This window comes from Ovis canadensis, chromosome X, assembly GCF_042477335.2.
Source record: "Ovis canadensis isolate MfBH-ARS-UI-01 breed Bighorn chromosome X, ARS-UI_OviCan_v2, whole genome shotgun sequence".
Lineage (NCBI taxonomy): Eukaryota > Metazoa > Chordata > Mammalia > Artiodactyla > Bovidae > Ovis > Ovis canadensis.
Window position 1 is genome coordinate 134,582,826 of NC_091727.1, and position 25,088 is coordinate 134,607,913.

The window sequence follows — 25,088 nt, forward strand, 5'->3', positions numbered from 1 at the left end:
CTATAGTGAAGTGAAGTGAAGTCACTCAGCTGTGTCTGACTCTTTGCGACCCCATGGTCTGTAGCCCACCAGGCTCCTCTGTCCATGGGATTTTCCAGGCAATAGGCCTGGAGTGGGCTGCCATTTCCTTCTCCACGGAATATTAACTATACTTCAATTTTAAAGGAAAATATGATGTAATCTATGTAAATTAGCACTATACTGATAGGTGTAGTCAAGAAATAAAATAGAATTTGTAAAAAAAAAAGGGGGGGAATAACATACTTCTTTCAATTATTAATAGTATAAGCAGATAAAAAATTACTAAATATAAGACAAGTTGAACAAAATAGGTCTAATTTAATGAACATATGTAGAATTCTATATCCAACTGGAACATTTACTGCCCGCCCCACCAAATGATCGTGTACTAAGTCATAATGCAAGTCTCATATGCCAAAGAAGAAATCATAATTTCATAATTGTACTAAACCTATCATTAACATCTTAAAGAAGAAACCTGCTCCCTGCCTCACCACCACCACCATGCCCATACCATAGGGCAGAATGTTTCCTAGAAATTCATAAATGAAAACAAGGCATTTGCAATGACTTAAGTGATATATTTTTATGGCAAATGGCATATCACGTTTTTAAAAATAGAATTTAAAAAAATACTGAGGCACAAATAAGAAAGCCAGACAGATTTGCATCACAGAAAACCTGTGACCTTTCATTTTCTCCCAATTGACAAACAGTACTAGGATTTAATGGAGAGACCAAAGCCCGAGAAAACTTTAGTCTTTCACTGAAATTCAATTACAGGTATACTGGCGGCTACAGTCCACAGAGTCAGATAGAGTCAAACACAACTGAGCAACTAACACTATCCAGTCAAAAGTGTAAGGATTATCCACTGAAAAGAACCACAGCTCAGATAACATGAGTGTCCAAACCCGAGCTCTGATGGACAGTTTGTTCCACATTAGTTGTGGGGTGTCAAGACTCAGATGAAACGTCTTATGGGCTTCCTGCCCAACAAGAAGATATTTTAGGAAAGATGGTGCATAGAGTTATAAAGTTGCAAATACTTATTAATCAAAATTCAGGAAAATATTGTAATGCAAATACCTACAAATCAAGTTGCTGTTGTTGTTTAGTCATTAAGTCATGTCTGACTTTTTTGCAACACCATGGACTATAGCCTGCCAGGCTCCTCTGTCCATGGGATTTTCCAAGCAAGAATACTGCAGTGGATTGCCATTTCTTTCTCTGGGGGATCTTCCGAATCCAGGGATTGAACCCATCAAAAAATGTCCATGTAGTAGCCCGCAAATAAAACAAATTCTTTTGTGTTTAATTTGTAGGGCACATCGGTACCCCTCCCTCTCTCAAACATGCAACGCACATGGCACATATAAATGGGAAGATGGTAATACTTACGCTCAAACTAGAAACTTCTACCAGATGTGGCCTTCTTGAAGGTAGGCACTGTATCTGGACTTAGTACCCACAAGAGCTTACTTGGCACAGTGTCTGATGCACAATATGAGATCAATAAACTTTGCTGAATGTCTTCACCCAGAAATCTACTTGCATTTATATGCTTAAAGCTACACTCACAGAAACTGAAGAGTGGCACTAGAGCTGAGAGCAAAGTGTTTTTATCTTCCTGAGGCAGTCTGGTGTCAGGCCCAAAACACGGCCTTTGGACCCCAACTGCCTGAATATGAATCCCAACTTCATGAATGACTATCTGTGTGACTTTGGGCAAGCTACTAAACCTCTCAGTGCTTCAATTTCTTCATTGGTCAAAGGAAGAAAACTGTGCATGTGTGCTAAGTCGCTTCAGTCGTGTTCGACTCTGTGCGAACCTATGCACTGCAGCCCTCCAGACTCCTCTGCCTGGATTCTCCAGGCAAGAATACTGGAGCGGGTTGCCATGCCCTCCTCCAGGGATTCTTCCCAACCCAGGGATCGAATTCATGTTTCGTATGTCTCCTGCACTGGCAGGCAGGTTCTTTACCACTAGCACCACATGGGAAGCTCCCAAATTCTTCACTGGTAAAAGGAAGAAAATGATATCTACTGTCTTGAGTTTGTTATAAAGATTCATGAGTTTTTAAAAATATGCAGCAGTGTTCTTGTCTGGAGAATCTCAGCGACAGGGGAGCCTGGTGGGCTGCCATCTATGGGGTCACACAGAGTTGGACACGACTGAAGCAACTTAGCAGCAGCAGCAAAGTAATGTGAACAGAGAGAATGCTAAATTCTAAGGTTTAGCTATTGTTTTTTTGTCAGTTTTTATATGTGCATTTGTTCTTTAAGATGTAACTGGGTCTTACAAAGTGACATTGATTTTCTATTAAAGAATACAGATGAATTGTGAGTTAAACTGCATTTAAGCTTAAAGTTTCAGGCCTTTTTTTCAGTGAGCAACTATGCTGACAACTTTAGAGATGACAGAGAAGTCCAGAAAAACTGACCCATGCTTAAGGGCAAAAAGACTGAATCAATATTAAATTATTCCTCTAAACCTATGAGTAATAATTATGTGAGGGTTTTGCATATAAATTCTATTCCATCATCAGTCATGTCCCACTTAAATGATATGATAAAAGCATTTTGCTGTTTGGGCCAAGGGCAATGGACAATTTTGGCAAAGTTTATAGCTCACTGAAAATGAAAAAGTGAACCAGTGTCTTTCAAAGGACATTAGTTTAACCAAGAAACCCTGAATTAAACTGCAAATGATAGTATGTTTTACACAGAAACTGATGAGTGATATGGAAAACTTGCATTGCTGCATGTCATTCTGTATACTTTCGAACAGATATTTAGAACTGATCTAGCTATGTCAAGAAACGTGATGATGTATACATTTTTTGAAAAATGAGAACTGAAATGCATTTTTTGAAAAATGAGAACTGAAATGGAGCTACAAATTATAACTGCTCATGAAAATTGGGGATTATAAAATGTCAGTGGCCTTCTATTTCTGGCCAAGAATGGATTTTTACCCTGCCTGGACCCCCTCCACCTCCCCAAATAAATAAAATAGATAAAACGGTGGTAATTTTGAAGACACTGAGTATCAGGCAATGGAGGACTGTGATCCCTGGGAGACAGGAAGCAAACAGGGTGAGCCCTCTGGCTTTCCAGGCTCATTGTCTTGAGAGAGTGTCCAGGCCATGGTGCGGGGAGGACAAACACAGGCAGGGCCCGGTGAACTCCCTGAGTTGTGGTGACAGAGATGGGAGTCTGGCTGGAGTTCATAGGACAGCGTGCCTGAGAGAGTCACACAGAGAGAAGTGCAGAGGGTCTACAGAGGGCCTCCCTCAAATATTCAGCAAAGGACACGTCAACAATGTGGCATGCCTGTGAGGAAATTACACTAGGCCCGAGAAAGAACCCTAGCTGAAAGGATTCAAAAGAACAGTGCCTGTCACTCAAACATGACCAGAAACAGTGCCTGTTCCATCAGTCAAACTGGAAAACCTCATGATTCACAGGGTACTGGGCAGAGTACTCAGAGGGTCTTGCCTCCATAATGGGCAATAATTAGTCCTAGATTGTGCACTGCCTAACAAATCGAAACAGAAGAGCCTGAAAGGATTAATCTGTTTCAAGTAACTCAAGTGCATCCAAGAACAGAGCTCAAGCATATCTGTACTAATATAAAAATATCAGCACCCAACAAGGTAAAATTTATATCTACTACCCAATAAAAAATAAATAGGCATGCAAAAAAGCAGAAAATACAGTCCATGCTGAGAGGAATAATTAATCAAAAGCTGACCAAGAATGGACACAAATGTTAGAATTAGCAAAGTCATTAAAAGAGTTATTATAACTGCATTCCATATGTTAAAAAGCGAAATAAAAACATGAAAGGTTTTGTAAAAAAGACTCAAATCAAACCTAGAGATAAAAAAACAATGTCTTCATGTTGATATATGGCAAAACCCACCAAAATATTGTAAAGTAATTAGCCTCCAATTAAAATAAATTAATTTTAAAAAAGCAATGTCTGAGATGAAAATTATACAGAATTGGATTAATAGCACATTACACACTGTAATAGAAAAGATTATTGAAGTTGACAGCAATAGCAACTATTCAAATGAAACAGAAAAAAACTCAAGAAAACAGAGCATTAATGAGCAGTGTAACAACTTTCAGCTGCCTAATATGCATGTCATTGGAGTCATCAAAGGAAATGAGGGCACTGAAAAAATATTTGAGAAAATACTGGCCCAAGTTTTTTCTAAATTTGATGAACAATACAAATTCACAGATCCAAGAAGCTCAATGAATTTCACAAGAAGCAGAAAGAAAACTGCACCATATGGGACAGCATAGTCAAAATTTTTAAAACCAGACATAATGAGAAATTCTTAAAAGCAGCCAGCAGGTGGGAGGCAGGAGAGAAACAACGTACCATACTCAGAAGAATAAAGATAATGATGAAAGTAAATTTACCACTGGAAACAATGCAAACGAGAAGACAGAGGAACATCTCTGAAACACTGAAAGGAAATTATCTGCCAATCTAGAATTCTAAACCCAGTGAAATGTCATTCAGAAACAGAGGTGAAATAAAGACTTTTTTTAATGTAAAAATTGAAAGAATTAATCACAATCAGATCTGCAACTATAAAAAATGTTAAAGGAAGTCCTTCAGGCAGAAGAAAAATAATACTAGATAGAAATAACAGAAATACGGATCTATAAAAAGTAATGAAGAACACTGCTGCTGCTGCTGCTGCTAAGTCGCTTCAGTCGTGTCCGACTCTGTGCGATCCCATGGACTGTAGCTCACCAGGCTTCTCTGCCCATGGAATTTTCCAAGCAAGAATACTGGAGTTGGTTGCCATTTCCTACTCCAAAATATGCAGGTAAAAAATATTATTTTCTTATTTATGTTTCCTTTAGAAATATAATTGACTCCTTAAAGCAAAACAATTTATAAAACATATTGTGACGTTCAAGACATATACAGAACCAAATTAGAAGAGTTACACAATCTGTTTTCAAGACTTATTATAAATCTACAGTAATCAAGGGAGTGTTTTAGTAGCATACAGGTAGACACTGGAAGAGAGCAGAGTCTAGAAATAAATCCTTATGTTTATAGTCCCTTAATTTCTGATAAAGATGTAAGGGAGGGGCTTCCTTGGTAATCCAGTGGTTAAGAATTTGCCTAGCAATGCAAGGGACATGGGTTCAATCCCTAGTCCAGGAAGATCCCACATGCCGTGGAATAACTAGGCCCATGTGCTAGAACTACTGAGGCAAAGCACCACTACTAGAGCCCACCCGCCTAGAGCTTGTGCACCACAACAAGAGCAGCTACCACAATGAGAAGCCTGCACACAGCAACACAGAGTAGGCCTCACTCACCGCAACTAGAGAAAGCCTGCATGCAACGATGAAGACCCAGCACAGTCAAAAATAAAATTATTTTTTTAAAGATGCATGGGAATTTGGTGGAGAAGTGACAGTCTTTCCAACAAATGGTGCTGAGAAAACTGGGTAGACATATGCAAAAAATGCAGAGATTTCTTAGATATAATACCAAAAATGTGATGCAGAACTTGCTAAAACATAAACTAAAAACTGTGCTCTTTGAAAAATGCTAATAAGAAAATTAAAAAAAAAAACTATATATACTGGAAGAAAATATTTGTAAACAGTATATCCAATAATGACTTATATCCAGAACATGTAAGGCACTCTCAAAACTCTACACTCTACAATGTGGTATCACCTCATACCAGTCAGAACAGCCATCATCATTAAAAAAATCTACAAACAGTAAATGCTGGAGAGGCTGTGGAGAAAAAGGTACCCTCTTGCACTGTTGGTAGAAATGTAAATTGATACAACCACTATGGATAACAGTATGGAGATTCCTTAAAAAACTAAAATTAAAACCACCATATGACCCAGCAATCCCACTACTGGGAATACACCCTGAGAAAACCATAATTCAAAAAGAAACATGTACCCCAGTGTTCATGGCAGCACTATTTACAACAGCCAGGACATAAAAGCAGCCTAGATGTCCCGCAACAGATGAATGGATAAAGAAGAAGTGGTATGTATATACAATGGAATATTACTCGGCCATGAAAAGGAATGAAATTTGTCATTTGTAGTGATATGGATGAACTTATCATCTGCCATATAGAGTGAAGTTAGCAGAATGGGTAAAGCAAATATTGCATATTAATACATATATATGGAATCTAGAAAACAGTACTGATGAACCAATTTGCAGGGCAGGAATAGAGATGCAGATGTAGAGAACAGACATGGTGTGGGGTAATGAGAGGGTGGGACAAATTGAGAGACCAGCACTGACATATATACACTACCCTGCGTAAAACAGCTAGCTAGTGTGAGGCTTCTGTATAGCACTGGGAGCTCAGCTCAGTGCTCTGTGACGACCTAGAGGGATGGGAGGCTCCAGTGGGAGGCTATATACGTATACTTTTAGCTGATTCATGCTGTTGTATAGCAGAAACACAACACTGTACAGCAATTATGCTCCAATTCAAAAAAAGAGTAGTTCTTGCTAATCACCCCCACCAAAAAAAAAAAGAAACACAGGATTGGGACACAAGAGCCAAGAAAAATCAATGCTTTATGTGTGTTAATGTTTATCTTTACTTAAATAAAGATTTTGGAGACAAAAAAAACTCTAAACTTTTTAAATGAACCAAAAATTTAGGCAAATGTATCACCAAAGACATTTAAATAGCAAATAAGCATCTGAAAAGATGTTCAACATCATTAATTCTTAGTGAGACGCAAACTAAAATCACAACGAAATGCCACTACTCACTCATTAGAATGACTAAAACTAAAATTGTAACAAATGTTGGCCAAGATTTGAAGCAACTGGAACTCTCACACACTGCAGTGGGAATGTATTAATAAAATGATACAACCATGCTGGAAAACATTTTAGTAGTTTCTCAAAAAGGTAAACATATATCTCCCATATGGCCCAGACTTTCCACTTCTAGGTATTAACCCAAGAAAAGCAAGAGCATCTGTCCATGCAAAGACATGCATGTGAATGTTAATAACAGCATTATTCATAATAGCCAAAAACTGGAAACAACCCAAATGCCCATGAAAAGGTGAATGGATTTTTCTTACTTGAGGTATATCCATATAATGGAACATTGGTCAACAACAGAACAGACTGAACTACTGACAGCAATATGGACGAGTATCAAACTAATTATGTTGACTGAAAAAAATCAGACAAAAAAGAACACACAGTAGTACATTATTTCATTTACATAAAACTGGTAGAAAATGAAAAATAATGTATAGTGACAGAAAACAGATCAGTGGTTGTGAGAAAACAGGGATATAACACAGAGATGAACAGGAAGGAAGGATTAATGTGGTTTGTTTAGTCACTAAGCAGTATCCAACTCTTATGACCCCATGGACTGTAGCCCACCACATTCCTCCAAGGAAGGATTACAAAATAGCAAAAGGAAAACTTCTGAAGGTAATAGATATGATTACTTTCTTGATTTTGGTAATGGTTTCATGGATATACAGAGATGTCAAATTTTATTAAATTGTATACTTTATGCACAGCTTATTGTATGTAAATGATGACTTAAAAACGTACTTTTTAAAGTTTTAAGATTAAATGTAACTAAACATTTTGTAACCAGCAGCTTTACACTCCCAAAATACCTCTAAGGCAGTAGGAGACTTTAAATGCATTCAAACAGTAAAATATTTTTTAATCAAAGGGGCTTTTATAAAGAATACAGAGTAGATTGGAAATTTTTTCTATTAGTTGCTTATTACCTAAGAGATGTATTTCATCTTCTAACCCTTCCAAATGAAGATATTCCATGAGTATTGAACCGTATGTTAAAAAGACAAAAAGACAGCATACTGAGAGCTGAGAAGATGGAACAACAACAAAATGTCTGCATAACTGTTTCCTGAAATTAATATTTATACTGTTATTTAGTAAGTGCATCCAACAAGGCACTTTTTAATTTTTAGATTTATATGTTTTGTGAGGTATCCTTTCTTAGCTACAACAGTCATAAACTCAAGTATAGGCGCCTCCCTGGTGGCTCAGTGGTAAAGAATCTGCTTGCCAATGCAGGAGACTCGGGTTTGACACCTGATCCCATGCTGTGTAGCAACTAAGCCCACATGCTGCAGCTACTGAAGACTGGGCGACCTAGAGCCTGCGCTCTGCAGCATGAGAAGCTACCTCAATGAGAAGCCATGGACTGCAACAAACAGTAGCCCCATTTGATGCAACAAAGAAAAAGCCTGCATGGCAATAAACACCCAGCACAACAAAAAATAATTTTAAAAAAATCAAATATTAAGATAAACAACTTAGAATCAGACCCTCAGGTAGCTATATCCCATAAACCAAGAATTTGGTCAAATGAAGGACCACAGTGTCACTGCTCTCAAAGTGAGAGCAGCAGTTGTTACACTATTAATATTAAAATTAATCTTAAAGAGGGTTTGTTTCATCTCATACCCTTCTTTACTTCTATTTTTGTAAATGCCTTATAAAATATTGGGACAGTCAGAAATATATAGTTTGTAAATAAATTTATGTGTATTTGTTGTTTTTGTGTAGTTGCTAAGTCATGTCCAACTCTTATGACCCCATGGACTGTAGCCCACCAGGCTCCTGTGCCCTTCGGATTTCCCAGGCAGGAATACTGCAGTGGGTTGCCATTTCTTTTTCCAGGGAATCTTCTCCACCCAGGGATTGAACTTGGGTCTCCTCCTTGGCAGGCAGATTCTCTGCCACTGAGACACCGGGGAAGCCCTTGAGTATATTAGAGGTGATCAAAAATTTTGCTGGTAACGGAGAGTGATCAAAAAGTTGGGAAACAATTTGCTTAAAGGAGGGTGAAGAGAAACAATTCTTACTAATTGCCATGTATTATCATGATTCTGCTTACATATAGTTATATGTTAATTAGGAAAGAATAAATCATTCTGATGACTGTAACGCAGTTGCCCAGATGCAAGCAGAGCAGCTTAATGAACGGAGATCATGCTGCCATAAGGTACATTCCACAGTGGACTCTATTAGCTAATTGTGATGAAGGCAATTACCATATCTGAAGCAGACCAATCTATCACAGTCAGAATTAATACCTATTATGTGTGCAGGTTTCCAAAACATGAGTGAAGCATACCTAGCAAAATCCAGCCCACTTTGGAGGAAAAAAAACTAATTATTTTCAAATCTAAAGGTGTGAGAGAGAGGATTTTAGAGCATAAAGAAATGAAACCAAAACATGTTATGTGGTGAGTCTGCCAAACTCACCCTTGCCCCCCAAAAAAGTCTCCATGTAGAAAAGAAAGTTCCCAGGGATGCAGGGCTTCTCTAAATCCCCTTGTTTGGATCCAGCCATCTATACACAAAGGCACCAACTGACAACATCCTCTTGGCTGGTAACAGCCGAGTGACATGCAACATTGCTTACAGTCAACAAAAGTTTTACATTAGGATACTGTGTTGGCTATTTTATCAATCGTCCCTTTCAATTTTAAGGTGATGTCTGTCGAAGAAAAGAAATCTAAATGTTTATTAAAATGTGTCTGTCTTCTATATCTAGTCAAGGTTGCTCAGACAAATTTAAGGTAGATTCAAATTGCAAAGGTGCTAAGTCTGGTTTCTCAGATTTTTCCAATTTTTCTTGGATACAGATTCCCACTCTCGTCCCCTGAAGTCCCTTCTGGCTCCTAGATTAAATGATGTAAATGTATCTGGCCCCAAAGATTATTCTATGAGATCTCCCTCCCCTGTACTGGTAGTTATCTCTGAATGTCTGTGTGGTTCCAGGCCTTCGAAATTCTACTTCTTTCCCTGACGTGGAGCTCTGTATTCTGCACTGTTTACAGAACTGCTGACTATTTAGGAAGGCCAACTATGTGCTAAATGCCGTGCTCACAAAACAATGCAGAGTATCTGCCCACAAAGAACACACAGTCTATCAAAGGAAATATTTAGAGAGACAGTCATAACAGAACATGGTAATCAAAGAAATATAAACACAGGGTATTATGAGAATGCCAAGTTGGGGCATCTATTCCAGCTTGGACAAAGGGAAGTAGAATGAAACAGCAGTAGCACATGAAATGGTTGTAAATATCTATCAGATGGTTAACCAGGTAGAGGGCACAGCATTTACAAAAGCAAAAGCATAAGCATAGAGACACAAAGCAATGTGGTACAGGCAAGAAGTGCAGTGATATTGTATAGCAAATTGTAAGGAAGGATGTGGAAGAGGCAAATGGGGATCAAAGGAGGAGCTTGATATGCTATACTCAGAGACATGGATAATTAACCTTGGACAATGGGAATGACTGAAGACTTTTCAGGAAGGCAAGGACTCATTAGATCACTCTGAAAATTTTGCAGAATATAGATTTGAGGAGGATCTAGTATAAACCCAGGGGGAAGATGATGAGAGCCCAAATCAGAGGGCAGTGATAGAAGAGATGGAAAGGGGCCATACTGAAGATTTAACACTGAGATAAAACCTGCCAGACCTGTGGATGTTCTATAACACAGAACAGCCTCTTCTACTAGGACTTGGAGTTCTGATTTGCTAGGTTTCTAATTAAGAGCAGTATGGCATAGAAAAGTGCCTACAAGGACTGGATCTAGAGCCTTCAAATCATAGCTTCACTACTTTTTAGCTGTGTGACCTTGGGCCAGTTATTCAACCTCCCTGAATCTGTTTCCCCATCTGCAAAAAGTGATTAATAATAAGAGCCACTTAAAGCTGTGAGGATTCAAGTATATTCATGAGTAAAGGGTAGAGCATAGTGCCTGGTCTAGAATAAGCATTCAGTTTTGATAGCTGTTTAATTTTATTATTATTAACCATATGCTTTAGAAAATATATGAGCAAATTGAAGTTTTGACATCTTACTATGAAATTTGAGAAATCAAATCAGCATTCTTGCCCAGATAGAAAGTCACCATACGTCTCTGCAGGGAAGCAGCTGACAAGCATAAATATTAAGCAAATGTTAGTAATTAGAAATGATCAGTTTAAAACATATTTACACACTGTCCCAGACTGCATTTCAAGTGACTCATAAAGACACATAGTGAAGTGAGTGAAGTCGCTCAGTCGTGTCCGACTCTTCATGACGCCATGGACTGTAGCCTACCAGACTCCTTCGTCCATGGAATTTTCCAGGCAAGAGTACTGGAGTGGGGTGCCATTTCCTTCTCCAGAAGATCTTCCTGACTGAGAGATTGAACCTGGTCTCCCGCACTGCAGGCAGATGCTTTACCATCTGAGCCACCAGGGAATATAAAGATATATAGAACAAGATAGCAGAAATTTAAAAAACAGTATCAAAAAGAAAAAAAGCAAGAGCAGAGACAAAATAGAGTAAAAATCAAGGCTCCAAAACAAACGGGCAACTGAGGCTTCCCAGTGGTCAGCTAGGGTCTCCAGACCCCCACAAGCCCACCAGTGGAGCAAATCTACATATATAGTAATCTTGCTTGAAAAATTCCATGGACAGAGGAGTCTGGCAGGCTATAGTCCAAAGGGTCACAAAGAGTCAGACATGACTGAGCACACACGAGAAAGAATAGAATGCTTTAAAACCCAGGTCATTTATATGCGTAAAACACTTTTTAAGTCTAGTGAGAGTTGACACGTCAGTTTTTAATAAGCCTTATCACCATCGCCGTGTGAAACTCCATTATCTTTCCTTAGTCAACCAGCTTTGATAAAGCAGCGTGCCCCTCAGGGAAGACCCTCTTCTCATGCCTGGGTCGCAGATGGTGGGGATTTCTAAACTGAACTCTAGCTAGCATCTAATTCTTTCGTGCAGGACACATCATCTAAAAATCACCCACGCAGTCCCCTTAAATGAGAAATCATGATGGCTCATGACTAATCCAACCCATGTTCACACGCAGCTGTGATTTCATGCATTTGGTTTCTTGTTTAATTTTAGGGATGCTGTGATCTAGCTATGGCCACAGAAACTTTAAACACAATGAAATAACCTGTAGTCGAACTCGAATTGAACTGTATATGCGGCAGATAATCTTAAAGTGTTATTTAAGGACTACAAGACGTAAAATAAATGCTAATTTCCTTCAGATATAACATTAATAAATGTATATATGAGTATATGTAAGTGGAAGAGTAGGTATAAATTGGAAACTATAAAATAAAGATACAATATTAACGTACAGGCTCTCTTGGCCTCCTAAACTGCTTAATCATAATTACACATTATATCAAATCCCTAGAACAAGATTAGTACATGTATTATCAACATCTGGTCAATAGCTAGAAACAATATCCTAATATTGCTTAAAATACTATAAAAACTACTAAAAATAGTTGTCATGTATAGTTCACTATGTATCTTTATGAGTCACTTGAAATGCAGTCTGGGACAGTGTATAAATATCTTTTAAACTGATCATTTCTAATTACTAATATTTGCTTAATATTTATGCTTGTCAGCTACTTCCCTGCAGAGACGTATGGTGACTTTCTATCTGGGCAAGAATGCTGATTTGATTTCTCAAATTTCATAGTAAGATGTCAAAACTTCAATTTGCTCATATATTTTCTAAACCATATGGTTATAGTAAAAAATACTATAAAAACTACTAAAAAAGTATAAAAAATTTTAAACTGCTAAATATTCAAATTTCATGTGCATATATTTGTTTTATCTTCAATTGTGACACAGCATATGAAGTACCTTTAAAAGTTCCAAGGGGGGAAGATAAATTAATTTTCATTATTCAGTTAACGCAATTTACAATAAAGCAAGGCACTATGTCTAGGCGGACTTTCCTAGCCCCACATACATAAACATTTGACCTTGGTATTACTACTATTTCTAAACAGAACTACACAATCAGTAATCAGCATATCAATGAGGTGCCCTTTCACTTTAGAAAAATGAATAATCTCCCTCACTAGACAATTAACTATATGAGAGAGGGGGCTTTGTTTTGTTCATTTCTGTGCCCTTCAGTGCCAAGAGTGCTGTCTGGTACATAATATGCACACAATAAATGCTTGTTGAATGACTGAGCTGGCATTAAAAATACCATAGATCATACTTAGCCACACCCAAAAGTTTATCACCCAGGACTTCACAACATTTGACATCATTAAGTCAAATACCCCACTGTAGCTACAGCTGCCTGTCCTTCTGGCCTCTTCATTCAATGACCTCTCCCAGCCCTACACCAGTTCTCAGACCTCATGGTGGGGAGGTAGTCCTCATAGACCTTTCACTTCCGCTCTGTCAGCTCCTTCCTGTCTTCACTTCTTTTCCTAGGACAGTTTGGATTCTATTGTTTCAACTGCACTCTTGTCATCATCCTCAATAACCCATTTCATTGCAACTATCTAATAAAAACGTAACCTTGGAAGAGCCCAACTGTTGTGCTTTATGCTGCACTGGGACTACTGAGATCTGCTGGAGAAAAAAAAAATCACAATATGGTGGATTATGACCAATATGAATTCTTGGTTGCCAAGCTCACTTCAACACTGCCTGACACTCCAGCTATGCTTCTGTGGTCCTAGCTTGCTCTCCTGTTCATCACAGTATTTCAAACTTCCACAAGCACCTCAATACTCCATCCCTAACCCTGCTCCACTTCAACCCCTTGCTCTAAGAGGATTACCTTTCCTCTTCCATCATAGGGAAATATAAACACCATCAGACAAGCTCCTGCCACCAAATCTATAAACTTATCATTACCTATATCTATTCACTTTTTTTTCCTTCAAAACCGTAATGTCCTTCCTCTTGTTTAAGGGTAATCTCTCCACTCCATTCTGGGATCCTCTCCCAACTGGAATAAGGACTTTATTTGGTAAGGACTTTGCTCTATCAATTATCTCTTTCCATCAGCCTTTAAAGACATCTAAGCCTTCCTAAATTTAAAAAAAAAAAGAAAAGAAAAAACTTCTCTGGATTTCAATTTTTCCCCTACTACCACCCTTTCTTTGCTCTTCAGAGACAAATTTGTCTAAGGAATTGTCCATATCCACTGCTTCCACTTCCTCATACCCCAAATCTCCCAACCCATCAAAGTCTAGCATTCCCCCCCACTCCCCTGAAATTGCTCTAAGGTCACCAACAACCTACTAAATCCAATGGGTAGTAGTCAGTTTTTATTATTGTAGACATCTCTGAATCTTTAGCAACATTGACTATTTTTTAATGGAGCCATTCCATCTTGAAAAACTTATCCTCCTGATAGTCAAGTAGATGCACAAATATATATCATAAGAATGTTCAGTGTTTAAACCAGCAAAAAAATATATACAATTTAAACATCAATACAAAACTGATTAAATAAACTATGGCACATACATATTATGGAATGCAATGTCATTGTTAAAAAGAAAGAGGTAAGGGACTTCCCTGATGGCCCAGTGGTTAAGATTCCATGCTTCTACTGCAGGGGACAAGGGTTCCATCCCTGGTCAAGGAACTAAGAACCCACATGACACACAGTGCAGCCAAGAAAAGAGAGCGAGATAGTTTTACATATACTAACACTGAAAGCATGCCACAAGTGTTAAGTAAAAACTACATTCCAGAACATACATATGATAATTCCGTTTGTATTTTGTAACATATAACTGCAGACAGGATGGATGAATAGATGAATGGAAGGAAGGAGGGAAATATTTCATATGGGCAGGGAAAATGTCTGAAAGGGGATACAAATTTAATATTGTTACCTGTGAGAAATAGGATATGGAGAGGAGAATGGATTACTTATATGTTATCTTTTATTGGGTCAAGTAATAAAAATGTAGTCAGATCCCTAAGCACACCAACATTTCCAAAGCAGGTAAGAAAGAAGTTCAAAGCAGATCAAGAGGGAATGGCCAGAAAAACTGGGTAAAGTATATTTCAATGTGCCAGAGATAAGGGAGGAGAGAGAGAAAGGTAGCTAAAGGTTTTAAACATGGAAAGAAAGATCTACTCAAAGTAAGAAGAGAGAGGTGTACAATAAATAAAGAGCATGAATTCTTGAAGAAGGTCAAATGACCAATAGATGTAAAAAAGTTTCACTCTTACTTACTAGTAATAAAGATTTTTTAGAGGTTAAAGCGTCTGCCTGCAATGCAGGAGACCTGGGTTTGATCCCTGGGTCGAGAAGATCCCCTGGAGAAGGAAATGGCAACCCACTCCACTATTCTTGCCTGGAGAATCCCATGGACGGAGGAGCCTGGTGGGCTACAGTCCATGGGGTTGCACAGAGTCGGACACAACTGAGCGACTTCACTTTCACTTTATCAATTAAGCAAAATTTTAAAGACAACACTCAATTTTAAAAGGGAAGATGTAAGAAGTACTCTCACACTTCACTAGCAAATGCAAAGCAGTTTTGATCTAATAAGGACCTACTGTATAGTATAGCATAGGGAACTCTACTCAATACTCTGTAATGACCTCAATGGGAAAAGAATCTTGAAAGAAGTAGATACGTGTGTAACTGAGTCACTTTGCTGTACAATAGAAACTAACACAGTAATTTAACTCTACTCCAATAAAATTAAATTTACATTTGATTTATAAAAAAACAAACTTCATACAACTTATCACAATTGCAATTAAATCATTGATTATAAAATGTGTTCCTTTTTAAAACATATACTCCCTGGTTGAAATAAGTTCTACTCCCAAAAAAGGGCATCATCTACCTTTTTATACACTCCATCTCAAGCACCTAGTCTAGAAACTGGCACATTGTTGACTCTCAGTAAATAAACCCATGTGTGCATGCATGCTCAGTTGCTTCAGTCATGTCGGACTCTTTGCGACCCTATAGACTATAGCCCACCAGGCTCCTCTGTCCCTGGGATTCTCCAGGCAAGAATACTGGAGTGGGTTGCTGTGCCCTCCTCCAGAGGGTCTTTCTGACCCAGGGTTCAAACCCAAGTCTCCTGCATCTCCTGCACTGCAGGCAGATTCTTTACCACTGAACCACCAGGGAAGCCCAAATAAACCTATATTTTTCTGAAAAGTGACAGGCAGTAGTTTAAAGACACTGATACTAAAGCTATTAGAAAAAACATTTATTTATTTGGCTGTTCTGGGTCTTAGTTGTGGCATGTGGGATCCAGTTTCTTGATCAGGATCGAACCTGGACCCCCTTGCACTGGGAATGAGGAGTCTTAGCCACTGGACCACCAGGGAAGTCCCACTGAAGCTATTCTTATGCCTGAGTTGACAGAGATACAAACAAGAAACAATGAAGAAGTCAAGGAAATTTTCCATCTCTTATGAATTGTTAAACATCAAGTAAGGTTTAGATAGACTCAGATATGAAAGCCACAATGGTCCGTCAGTTCAACTATTCTGGCAGCACTGTCCGATTTCCTACCCTCTGATACTTCTGCCACAGCCACCCAGAAATGTCCCCCAAACTAGATAGTCTCCACTTTGTTTCTACACCTGGGCTGATGAGGGCTTCTGGAGAGAATGGATAGAGTTCTGTGACTTGGAAGGAGACAAATTCAAGTTATCCAAGCCTCTCTAGGCTCACTATGATGTGGCAATCTGGATGGTTTGCCGCTAAGGGGCTCCTCTATTCATCCTTCTCAAATGCTGTTCCAACCCATCACCACTCTCATCAGTTGGGATCGCCTCCAAAATCCTGTCCTTCCACAGTTCCTTCCTTCTCCACAGCTCCAACAGTCCGGCTCTCATTCCCTCCTGTCTCAACGGGAAGAGCTAGCTCTCTTTTTTGAAGACTCATCTTTTCACCTCTTTCATGCTGAAGCCCCCACCCTCCTTCATCCTCCAAATCAACCAAGCTGGCATCAATCAAGCTCTGAAATGGGTTCATCTCTCTCCTATATTTAAAAAGAAACAAAATTAACATTTTCTTCTCCCTTGTGCTCCACTGTCTATGGGAAACACTCTCCTTCCCATCAGAGCCAAGCCTCTTCAAAACGTGTACCATATTCCCTATCAGTCCCTGTAAATGCTACCCCCAACCCTCTACAATCTGCCTCTCTCCTCCTGCTGCACTGATATCGTCACTGACATCCTAATTGCCAAATCTAATGAACATGCTTTTTAAATGTTTTATAGTATGCTTTATCTGATTACAAGAGGGGTACACATGATGAACAAAGTTATGACTATGGCAGACTAAAGAGAAAAAAAAACTTACACTGTGTAACAGACAATGGGTAAATATCCCTAAAAAATAGTGTTCTTATAAATAAATGAAATATATAATCCAAAAGAGAAATGTGGGAAGGATATTGAGGGGAAGTCTTGGGAAAAATACAAGTAGCTAACACATATGAAGATACTCAGCCTTACTACTGACCAGATAAATGAAAGTTAAATCAGTTAGATACATTTTTCATTGTCAGATTGGCAAAAATTAAAAAGACTGTCCATCCTCAGCAAAGGAATGAGGAAAAGCACTCTCAATGGTAAATCCTCTTGGATGCCACTTTTCTGATGCCTATTCATATTTTTAAAATGTGCATTTCCTTTGACCCAACAACTGTCCTACTAGAAAGCTGTCCAGCAGAAATTACCTGTGTGTTTACCTAGCTCTACATACATCATTGAGCACCGTGCAAAGATGCTTATTGCAGCATGTGGCTTGGACTAGGGGGACAGGCAGAGGAGATGGAGACGTGGCAGAATATAACAACATGATGGCCAGGATTTGCTGATGAATTGCGTGTAGGGAGGGGGTGAGAGAAAGAGAAGAATCAAGGGTGACTGTAGGTTCTTGGTTTGAATGGATGATGGTGTCATTTTACTGAGACAGGAGAGGGTTGAGGGAAGGAACTAGGGATTTGAGAGGAGGACTCAAGCCCTGTTTTGGAAACAGACTCAGAGACATAGAGAACAGACTGGTGTCTGCCAAGCGGGAGGAGGTTGGGGAAGGGATGCATTGGGAGTTTGGAAGTAGCGATGCAAACTAGTATATAGAGAATAGATAACAACAAGGTCCTACTATATAGCAGAGAACTATATTCAATTATCCTATGATAAACCAAAGTGGAAAGAATGTTTAAAAAAATAATGCATAGGGAATTCCCTGGTGGTCCAGCCGTTAGGACTGCACACTTTCAATACCAAGGGCATGGGTTCAATCTGTGGTCTGGGAACTAAGATCCCATAAGCTGTGTGGCAGGGCCAAAAATAGTGTGTGTGTGTGCGTGTGTGTGTGCGCGCACGCGTGCGTGTGCATGCGTGTATATATAACTCTATAGATATATATATGTATACATAACTATATATATGTATACCTGAATCACTTTGTTGTACAGCAGAAATTAACACAACATTGTAAATCATCTATATGTCAATAAAAAATTTTTTAAAGAGTATTGTTTTGGCTATGTTAAGTTTGAGATGCCTATTTGATAGCCAAGTAGGAATGGTTAATAGCTCATTAGATCTATGAGGCTGCAGCTTAGAAGAAAGGCTTGGGACAGAGACATAAATTTTGGAGTGACAGATGGTATTTAAAACCATTGGGCTGGATGAATGCTTCTAGAAAGATTCTGTATAGAGAAAAGTCCATGGACTGAGCCCTGGGTCACTACACTATATTGAGACACTGAGGAGATAAATTGAGCAGAAGAGGTTGGACAGAAGTTTTTTGTACAAACCAGTTTCAGAGAAGCTATCATTCATTAAATGGTGGAGAATCACATATTTACCAGTGTATCAAGAGTCCAATTCCTTCCAGCCTGTCTTTGGAAAAATTCTAGCCTTTTTTTTTTTTTTTTCCTGAATGTTTCAAAACATTTAAATAGAACAGTACTTTTTTTCTTTCCTGTTACACAGTGGTTCCCTCACATGGTATAATTCTCCTACTTGTCAAGTACCACACAACCAGTAATCAGCAATGGCTTTTTCATAAAGTCAATAATCCAATAAATCCAATAAATAATCCAATAATCAAGAGTAACTTGAGGCCAGAAGCTTAATTTGTTAGGCATCTTTTATTCTTTTGAGCTGTTCACTTCCCTATCATACAGCAACTTTCTCCAGCTTCTTACTGAGCTCACTGGATAAATGCCTTAAGACATCTGACAAGCCATACCCTCTTCCTAGTGTGGACCACAAGAAGCACAGCATCTTTACATTTCCACTTTAAATTTTAGAAGTTTCCATCCAGAGACTCATGCCTTAAAAAAAGGAGAGAGGAAGTACTTCCAAGGAGGTCAAGGTTGTCATCAGGCATGCAATCTCAAAGCAGAATTGTATGAGAACTGGGCCTGGGGCAGACTGAGGACACTTAAGTTTCCGGTCCAGGAGAACATAAAAGAGTGCCAGTTCCTACAATGGTGATGTCATATATTAATTCATTTAACAAATATTAGCAAGCACCTACAATGTGCCAGGCCCTGTCATGGATGCTGGGGTCCACTGGTCAATGAAACAGACAGCAATCTCTGCCCACATAGAACTTATACTATGCAGGGAGAAGAAAAAAAAATGAATGAGAAAGAAAACAAGAAAAGAAAAAGAATAACAAGAAAGAAAAATGAATAAAATACACAAATATTACCTTAGAGTAATAAGGTAGGGAAGGGGCATATATCAATAGAATGTTCAAGGAAGGACTTAAAACTTTAAAACTTATTTAAATAAGTTTAATTAGGGTGGTTAGGGATGACCTCACTAAGGTGACATTTAAGTACAAAGTCCTAGCTGTAGATTCTGTACTTCAATCCCATCATCACCTGCCCTCCGGCCCTTGAAGGGATGGTATCCCCAGGTCCTTGTACAAATATTTGTTAATCTCTTGTGCTCAAGACAAAGGGAGCTCCAGATCTAGACCTTGTCTTAGATTACAACCTTTGAGATGGAAAACCAACTGTGGTCAGCACGTACTCAGTCACTTAGTCATGTTTTGACCCTATGGACTGTAGCCCGCCAGGCTCCTCTGTCCATGGGATTTTCCAGGCAAGAAAACTGTCGTGGGTTGTTATTTCCTTTTCCAGGAAAATCAACTGAGAGAGGTTTTAAGGGATTTTCCTGAGGTGTAAACAAAGAGTTTTAGGACACAGAATATCTGGAAATTCTGCTTAGGGGAAGGAACTGTGTGTTCAGTAAGGTTGTTCCAAAGGAGGTGACTTTAGAGCTAAATCTTGATGAACAGGAATCAATGGCAGGGAAGTAGGTACAGGTGACAAAGTTATCGCTTCAGGGAAAAAAAAAAGAGAGAGAAAAGAGAGAAAGAAAAAAAAAAAACCACAGTAATTTAAGCAAAGACCCAGAGATGGGATCAGGAGGGAAATTTTCTCATGGACTGTTCTTCCCTAAGGTGGTCCATCCATTCCATGATAAAACAAGCCCACACTAAGCCTCAGACAGTCTGGCCTGGCTGTTGGGAAATCCTTACCACTTTTCACACCCTACCTAGTGGAAAAGGAAAAAATTGAGCCAAGCACACATCCCTAGAATCAAGGGTCACCTTCTCTAACTTCAGGACAATTCCCTCTGAGCTGATAGCCCTGGAGATTCACTCACCTGGGTACACAGGGCCAGGTGGGGGTGATGTGCTTATAGTGGCAATGTGGCAAGCATTCCCACAGTGGAAGTGAAGTGGGTGAGCCATCAGTGAGGTAAGCACTCCAAAGTCTCTGCAGTCCCTCCGAGGTGGAATCAAGGACCAAAACTTAGGCTTCAGCTTGGAAGGGAAATTTTTCATCACTTAGCCCTCATCTGTGAGCTATTTAGTGTTCCTAAAAATCTAAGACAGCAGAGTTGGTGTGATAGGGGAGAAGAATACAGCTCAGCTGCAGTCAGATGGCCCAGCTCTGGCCCTCATCAGTTGGGTGATTTGAATCAAGGTACTTAAAACTCTCAGAGTCCCCCTTTTATTATGTTGTTGTTGAGTCATTAAGTCATATCTGACTCTTTTGCCATTCCACGGACTATTAGGCTGCCAGGCTCCTCTGTCCATGGGATTTCCCAGGCAAGAATACTGGAGTGGGTTGCCATTTCCTTCTCCCCGGGATTTTCCCGACTCAGGGATCGAACCCGTGTCTCCTGCATTGGCAGGCAGATTCTTTACTGCTGAGCCACCAGAGAAGCCTAAGCCTTCAGGCTTATAATTGTGGTACCTCACACATAGTTATCATTAGGATTGTGTGAGGCAATTACATAAAGAACTTCTCACAGTGCCTGGCTCAATGGATTCTAACAACCCTGATTAGTAGCAGCTTTAAGGGGAAAAGCACAGAAAGCATCAATCAGAAATGTCACATACACTCACAGACCAATTATCCCTGAACAGGCCTCCAAACTCCATTTCACTGCTCTGACCTAGTGAGAGGCACCTGAAATTATGCTATCAGAAATGTTCATCCCCTGCCAGGAAAAGTCTCACAAGCCAAGTTGGTGGTCTTTTAATATTAGAATTCCCAACAGATGCAAAAACAAACAAACAAACAAACACCCAACAACTACAACTACAGCCGAAAACTTCATTAGGGCCTCAACTCTTTGCATTAACTATTGTTCTCTCCACACACCATCGGGTAAACACATAAGACCATTAACACCTTAAAATTAATGGACTTATGAGGGGTGGGGAGGGGAAGCAGAAAAGAAGCCAAGAGGTACAATATGTACTGAAGACTAATTTCTGCAACAAATGTACAAGGTCTAGGATCAACCCTGCCCAAAGCAGTATTCTGGAACACTAGGTCCTCTGGTCTTGGAGAAGCAGGCAGGATACTGCAGGAAGAAAAGTTTGGTGAATTAGAAACATCACCTGTTCCAGTCGCCAAAACTCTAACCCAATGATTTTAGCACCCAAAATTCCAACTATCTTACTCAACGTTAAGGCTTGGAGGGACATCTTTTCTACTCCTTTACAAACCATCACAGATGGAAGCGTTCTATGTCCCTTCTGAAGGCTCTGAGGACCCTCTTTCAGAAGCATACCTCGCTGACTGCTGTAAGTTGTCGGTTAGTGGCTAAGTCGTGTCAGACTCTCGTGCGACCCCATGGATTGTAGCCCATCAGGCTCCTCTGTCCATGGGATTTCTCAGACAATACTGGAGTGGGTTGCCATTCCCTTCTCCAGGGGATTTTCCCGACCCAGGGATCCTGCATTGGCAAGCGGATTCTTTACTGCTGAGCCACCAGGGAAGCCTAAGGGTGGCAAGATAAAGAGGTTCAGCTCCAGAGCACACAGCCAGGTCCTCAGCCCCAAGCGCAGAAGGCGCCCACTGAAGCAGGACTAGGGGCCAACCGGCCTCCAGCCTTTACCTGAGGTGGATCCGCAGAGGCCAGGGAAGTGGACGCCGTGAGGGCCGAGGGCCGGAAGCAATGCGGAGCCCAGACACCGCAGAAAAGGTGACTGGACGCCTGGGAGGGCGTAGTTCCCGCTAGGAGCTCTGCCCCACCCCCGGCCCTAGGGCCAGCTCCCGGGAGGGGCCCCGGCTCCCGAGGGCGGGAAAAGCCTTCCACACTGGAGGAAGCAGAGACTCGAGGGGCACAGCCCTCGGCGGCGACGGACGGGCCGGGGAAAGGGCCTGGAGACTAAGGTAAAGCAAAGTGGTGGGGAGGGACCACCCAAGCTGACGGGAGTCAAAGCGTGGGGGTGCGGTCCGCCCAGGCGGACGGGGCCAAGGGACAGAGGGTAAGCTCCGGACAAAGCGAGACGGGGAGCGGGGAGGGAAGGGCGCAGGTCCCCTAGATGGGGGTGGGGGCGCTTAGGCAGTGAAAAGGGGCTGGGGGCCCAGGAGGCGTCCCGGACCGAGTGCGGAGGGACGGCCGTGGGCCACGGACCTACCTGTCACCTGCAACAGGTGCCACGAGAGGGCGAGATGTCCCAGTGCCGGATTCAGGGAAGGGTCTCCCGCTCCGGGAAAACCGCAGCCCCACTCCGCCAGCCGGCCCTTCTCACCCTCCCAGGAGGCGGAAAAAGCTGCAACTTTCCCTGGAGCGGGGAGGAGCTGGACTCTTAAAGGGGCCGCACAGCACTCCGGGCTCCATGATAGGGGGCCGCACCACCGGCCACCCGAAGGGGAGCTCTGAGGACCAAATCCTTAAGGCACTGGAGGGATGCGGTCCCAGGTTAGCAAAGGGAGCTTGATGACTAACATAGGAGTCTGACTAGACCTGGGTTTCATAGGTGGTCCCTCTCTCAGATGATACATCATGTCTCCCGTTCAGCTGAGCCACAAACTGTTGTGTACTGCTAAGAAGATGAAGACTCTCGACCATATAATTTGGGAAGAAAAAATACGATGCTATTCTGATCCTTTGACTTTCAGTCTTTTATGGCAAATAAAAGTATCTATCCAAAACAGAAACGTTTTGGGTAAAGGACATAGACTGAATTCACACACAGACACAACTGGTTAAAATATTCAGCTCACTAGTGATCCAAATGGAGTAAATTAGAACCATAATGAAACTCTTCAGCAACGGTTTTTGTTTGTTTGTTTGCATAACATAATGAAGACAAAGTGGCCACAAAACAAGCTCTTTCCTAATTGCTAGGAGGAGTGTGTTTTGACTTAAAACCCTTTTAGAAAGCATGTGAGCAGTATATATCAATAAAGATTAAAATGTTTATATTTACCCAGTAATTATAGATTCCTCTCCCCAGTCTCCCTACTCCCCCTCATTCTTCTCATCAGCTATTAACCAGGCTCAAGTCCTTTCCATCTGTCATCAGCAATTAAACATGCTCAAGTCTCTGTCACCTTGAAAAAAAATCCTCCCTACATACTAGGTACCTCTCTAGCTCCTCTTTATGGGCAATTTCTATCCCCTTCTTTCTCAGCAATTTGGCTTCCTTACCCCCAACACTCCACTGAAACTGCTCAACAAGATACTCAACCAATGAACTCTGTGTTAGAAAAACTATATTAAATAAATAAATGCAGTGTTTTCCCTGCTTATCTTCCTTGACCTCCCCCCTACATTTAACACTGTTAACCATTTCCTCCTCCTTGAAAGTCTTCCTGTGGCATCTATGATGCCACACTCTTGCTTTGCCTCCAAACCCTTTGCCCTCTCCTCGGTCTCTTTTGCAGATTCCACTTCTGTTATCTAGCCTCTGAAAGCTGGACATTCTCAGGACTAGGCTACCTATACTCTTTCCCTGTATGATCTTTCACTCATTTGGCATGAATTACCATCTATATGACCACATTGGTAATTTTATACCTCTATCCAGACTTCACTGAGCTCTGCTTTCTTGACATTTCCACTTGGATGTCTCAAACTCAACACATCCAAAGCTGAACCCACCACCTTTTCTCTTAAATTTGCTCCTCCTCCTTATCTCAGTAGCTGACAACATATCACCCAAGGAAGAAACTTTGCAACAAGCATGCTGCTGCTAAGTCACTTCAGTCGTGTCCGACTCTGTGCGACCCCATAGACGGCAGCCCACCAGGCTCCCCCGTCCCTGGGATTCTCCAGGCAAGAACACTGGAGTGGGTTGCCATTTCCTTCTCCAATGCATGAAAGTGAAGAGTGAAAGTGATAAGTAAAATTGAAGTCTCTCAGTCGTGTCCGACCCTCAGCAACGCCATGGACTGCAGCCTTCCAGGCTCCTCCATCCATGGGATCCTCCAGGCAAGAGTACGTGCCATTGCCTTTTCCTGCACCAAGCATACTACCTGGCATATAGTAAGTCCTCACTAATATTTGCATATAATGAATGAATGAATGTTTCCTAAGAAAACAGAAAGGTATACAAATTTTTTGCAGAATGATATAATCTCACTATTACTTAGAATAATAAAATATTAGAAAAAATCTTTATGGTTCACAGTGATAAGAGAATACACCCTCTATGATTTCAATACCTTTAGATCATGAATCTTTGCATCTTGTTCTATGTCCCTGTCCTGGCTTATATAGTCTATGAGAACTCGAATAGAATTTGTTTTCTAATGTTGTGTGAAAATTGTTTAAAACTTAATTATGTTGAAAAAAACTCTTAGGGTTCAAAGGTTAAGTAACTTATAGTCACAGAATATTATATAAACAATAAAAATGATATTTACACATAATTCCTAATGACAAGAAAATAT

At 40.4% G+C, this 25,088-nt stretch overlaps 1 protein-coding gene and 1 long non-coding RNA gene across 18 annotated transcripts in view; one reads left to right on the forward strand and one right to left on the reverse strand.

Moving 5' to 3' along the window:
* Nucleotides 1-25,088, reverse strand: part of SYTL4 (synaptotagmin like 4) — a 90,990-nt gene that overhangs the window by 37,761 nt on the left and 28,141 nt on the right. For 2 of the 17 annotated variants that reach the window (XM_070291083.1, XM_070291071.1), the window contains exon 1: nt 22,829-22,953. The exons of 13 other annotated variants lie outside the window; for them this stretch is intronic. The gene's annotated coding sequence lies outside the window, so the exon portion shown is untranslated. Of the gene's footprint in view, nt 1-22,828; nt 22,954-25,088 lie in introns of those variants that run through there. 2 more of the 17 variants (XR_011446242.1, XM_070291079.1) reach the window with 2 other exon arrangements.
* On the forward strand, nt 22,440-25,064 carry LOC138930603 (uncharacterized). The gene is made up of 2 exons (XR_011446245.1): nt 22,440-22,580; nt 23,171-25,064. It is a non-coding gene; the product is annotated as an uncharacterized lncRNA (long non-coding RNA).